The sequence below is a fragment of the Balaenoptera musculus genome, chromosome 9 (genome assembly GCF_009873245.2).
Source record: "Balaenoptera musculus isolate JJ_BM4_2016_0621 chromosome 9, mBalMus1.pri.v3, whole genome shotgun sequence".
NCBI lineage: Eukaryota > Metazoa > Chordata > Mammalia > Artiodactyla > Balaenopteridae > Balaenoptera > Balaenoptera musculus.
This window is the reverse complement of record NC_045793.1, coordinates 60,005,974-60,010,592: the sequence shown is the minus strand read 5'-3', so window position 1 is coordinate 60,010,592 and position 4,619 is coordinate 60,005,974. Positions and strand designations below refer to the sequence as shown.

The window sequence follows — 4,619 nt, the reverse complement described above, 5'->3', positions numbered from 1 at the left end:
CAGAGTATACCTCATTTCACTAACTATTCTCTTCTTTTAAAGAGAAAGCTACTAAACTTTATATTTGAAAAAATAATAACACCTTCTTCAGAATAATCAAAATTATAAGAGCAGTGAGAATGGCCTTTCTAAGCAGCTACATATTTACACATCTCTGGATAGTTTAGGGAAACTGGGATTCTTTGAGAGTTTGCATTCATATTTCCTTAACAAAGAAAATAGCGTTGGTAGGCACACATCAATGTCATTTTATTAATAAAGATTGATTTAAATGTGAATTTCAAAAGTAAATAAATACCAGTGATTCAGCTCTCCGTGTCATTTATCAAGATGGATTTATCCAAGCCATTTGTGATTTGGATGGAATGTTGGAACAGGGACCACTGTTCCATAACAAACAAGATAGATGAAAATCTCAGAGGATGACTGTTGACCTAATACAAACAAAATATCTCCGAGTTGCACTGGTTGTTGTCAAGTCTCAGTGGAGTGCTAAGAATAAATACAGCACAAGTGCGGAAAGGGGTCTGCTTGACTTTCTGTTTGTGATTGTGCAAGTGGATGAGCGATAGAACTGTGAGCTGATCTCTGCCACTGCATGGAAGCCACTGGATCATTGACGTCAGTGCTCAGAATGCGGTGTGCTGTGAAAGCAGTAGTCCCTCACAAGATAAAAGGGAAAAGTCAACAATATGACCTGAATAAGAGAACGAAGCTTGAGGCAATACGTCAGGTCATTGATGCAGGAATAATACTTCACAGTACCAACAGTTACCATCCAGTGAGACCCTGCTTGGACTCTGATAGAGTGGGTTTTCACAGAAGGGAATTGGTGGATGGTCTGAAGAAGCACTTAGCAGCATCCCATTCATCTTAGAAGAGTAATGATCCATGTATTCTCCGAGACTTTGAGCTAGGTACATTGTGTAATTTACAGGAGACCTGCTTCTCCAAAGTCTGGCCAACAGTGGCCGGTTCATCTCATATTCAAGCTGTATATAAAGAGGCAAAAATTCAGGTTGAATAGTCGTCAGTGACTCTAGATTAGATGTAACTAACTTGCCAAAATGGCCTCACCACATGGATATACTAAACAGCTTTTTTGCTCCTCACCCAGTGTCTAGCAATCAGTGAAGGGGTCACTGCCAATAGGGATAGAGAACAGGGAATGGGAGTGAGAAGACCTGGAGAAGGGAGAGAGTGGGTGAAGAACCATGGGGGCAGCTCTGATCCCTGCATTTCAATAATTTGGTCTTCTGCTGACCACAAATTCTCTGAGTGGAGACAGGGAAGACTTGTTAGCAAACTGGACATGCGTCTCCCTGAAACACACACACACACACACACACACACACACCCCTGAGGAACATTTTAAATATATCTCAGTTCCATCTTAAAAAATTCAATCTTTTCAAGCCAGAAAAAAAGATTCTCAATATAGTCTAAGACCCCAAATCTGTTCGATATCAAGTTTGATCATATTGCCTGATACCTTGATATGAAATATAAGATGGATGGATGGGGCTCAGTGACATTCTTATTTTATTCAGCATATGTACAGTTTTGTTGTTTACTATTGCTTCTTGACTCCACAGATTTCTTCCAGGTTTAATTTCCTTCTTGCTGAATTAGATCAATCAGTAGTTCAAAAACAAAGAGCTATGTGTAGTAAAAATTATTTTTTAGATGTCTGGGATGTTTCTATTTTAATTCTTCAATGGTAGGCTAAGTAGTTAGAGTTTTAGGAAAAGCTGATTTTTTTCTCAGCACTTTAAAGATGTTTCTTTGTTTTGTGGCATCCACTGATACTGAACAGAATTGTTTTGTCAGTCTAAATATCATTCCTTTATAAGCAATATGATTTTTCTCTTGATCAGCATTTAAGGTTTTCTTTTTGCCTATTCTGCAACAGCTCCTTCTCCATGAGCTCCTTCAGACTCTGGCTTTTGACCTATCTTAAATCATGGAAACTACTTAGCCATGGTCAATTTTTTTAATATCTTCTTTTCCTTTATTCTTTATATTCTCTTTCTGGCACTCCACTAAGACATATGACAGAGATTCTCAAACAATGTATCTCTTTCATGTTCTCTGTTTCTTGATGTTTCTGTGTTGCATTCAGAGTGATTTTCTCAGGTCTGTCTTTCAATTCATTAATTTCTTCTTCAATGAGTGTAGTCTACAGTTAATACATTATTAACTTTTTTTGTAGCAGTTTTATCAAAATATAATTCACATACCACACAATTCACTCATTTAAAGTGTACAATTCAATGGTTTTTAGTATATTCTCAGAGCTGTGTGAACATCAGCACAATAAATTTTAGAATATTTTCATCACTCCAAAAGAAACCATGTTCTCTTTAGGTATCACTTCCCAAACACTCCCAGCCCTAGATAACCACTGATTTACTTCTGTCTGTATGGATTTGCCTATTCTGGACATTTCATATCAATCAAACAATACATGGTCTTTTGTTTATGGCTTCTTTCGTTTAATATATTTTCAAGATTCATCTCTGTTGTAGCATGTGTCAGTACTTTACTCCTTTTTATTGCCAAATAATATTCCATTGTGTGGCTATACCACTTATTATTTATCCATTCATCAGTTGATGGGCATTTGGGCTATTTCTATTCTTTGGATATTATGAAGAATGTTGCTCTGATCTTTCATGGACAACATTTTTTGGTGGACATATATTTTCTTGGGTGTAGGAATGGAGTTGATGGGTCATAGGGTGACTGTATGTTTACCTTTTGAGGAATTTCCAGGTTGTTTTCCAAAGCGTACAATTTTACATTCCTAACAGCCGTGTATGGGGGTTCTAATTTCTCCACATTCTCTCCAATACTTACTCTTCATGAATTTGTGTCATCCTTGCACAGGGGCAATGCTAATCTTCTCTGTATCATTCCAACTTTAGTATATGTGCCTCCCAAGCAAGAACTTACCCATATTTTTATTATGAATATATAATATATATATATGAAGTGGTATTCCTTTATGTATGGTTTTGATTTACCATTTGTATATCTTTTTTAGAGACATGTCTATTCAGACCCTTTGTGATTTTTAAAATTAGATTATTTGTCTTTTTATTTTTGAGTTGTAAGAGTCCTTTATGTATTCTAGATGCAAGTCCCTTATTAGATTTATGATTTGCAAATATTTTCTCCCATTCAGTGAGCTGTCTTTTCACTTTTTTGATTATGTTTCTTGCAGCACAAAAGTTTTAGTTTTGATAAAGTCCAATTAGTCTATTTTTTTCTTTTGTTCCTTGTACTTTTGTTTTTATATTTCAAAAACCATTGCCAAATCCAAGGTTACAGATCTATGCCCACGTTTTCTTCGAAGAGTGTTACATTTTTAGCTCTTACATTTAGGTCTACGATGCACTTTTACTTAATTTTTGTATATGATGTGAAGTATAGGTCCAACTTCATTTTTTTTTTTTTTGCATGCAGATATTCAGTTGCTCCAGTATTATTTATTGAAAAGACTATTCTTTCCCCCATTTAATTTTTTTTGGTACCTTTGTCAAAAGTCAATTGACTATAAATGGAGGGTTTATTTCTGGACTCTTAATTCTACTCCATTGATCTATATGTCTGTCCTTATGTCACTGCCACACTGGTTTGATTATTGTAGCTTTACAGTAAGTTTTGAAATTGGGAAGTATAAGTCCTTCAACTTACAACTTTGTTCTTCTTTTCCAAGATTATTTTGACTCTTCTAGTTTTCTCAAATCTCCATATGAATTTTATGATCAGCTTGTCAATTTTTGCAAAGAAACCAAGTGTAAGATTGATAGGGATTACATCAAATCTGTAGATCAATTGGGGGAGTATTGCCATTTTACCAACATTGTCTTCTGACACATGCACATAAAATGTCTTTCCATTTATTTTCGTCTTCATTAATTATTATTAACAATGCTTTACAGATAGCAGAGTATAAGTTTTACACTTCTTTTGTAAAATTTATCATAAGTATTTTATTCTTTTTTAAGCTATTGTAAATAAATTTCTTAATTTCATTTTAAGATAATTCATTGCTAGTGTATAGAATTGCAATTAATCCTTTTAAATGAGGTATAGTTGATTTATAATGCTATATTAGTTTCAGGTGTACAACATGGTGATTTAAAATTTTCACAGATTATACTCCATTTAAAGTTATTATAAAATATTGGCTATATTCCCTCTGCTGTACAATATATCCTTATAGTTTATTTTATACATAGTAGTTTGTACCTATTAATCCCCTACCCCTATCTACAATTGACTTTTGTATATTAATATTATAACCTGTAATCTTTCTGAACTTATCACTTCTAATAGTTTTTAGTGGATTGCTTAGGATTTTCTAAATACAAGATCATGTCATCTGTGAACAGAAACAGTTTTACTTCTTCCTTTCCAATCTTGAAGCCTTTTATTTCATTTTCTTGGTTAAATGCACTGGCTAGAATCCCCAGCACAATGTATACTAGAAGTGATGAGAGCAGACATCTTTGTCTTGTTCCTGACTTTAGGGGAAAAGTCTTCAGTCTTTCATCAATAAGTGTGATATTAGCTGTGGACTTTTCTCTGATGCCCTTTATTGGATTGAGAAA

General features: G+C 34.3%; 1 pseudogene; it reads right to left on the bottom strand.

The window, feature by feature from the left end:
• Window positions 1-2,850: 2,850 nt before the first annotated feature.
• Window positions 2,851-2,951, bottom strand: LOC118901424 (annotated as a pseudogene).
• Between the last annotated feature and the right edge of the window lie 1,668 nt (window positions 2,952-4,619).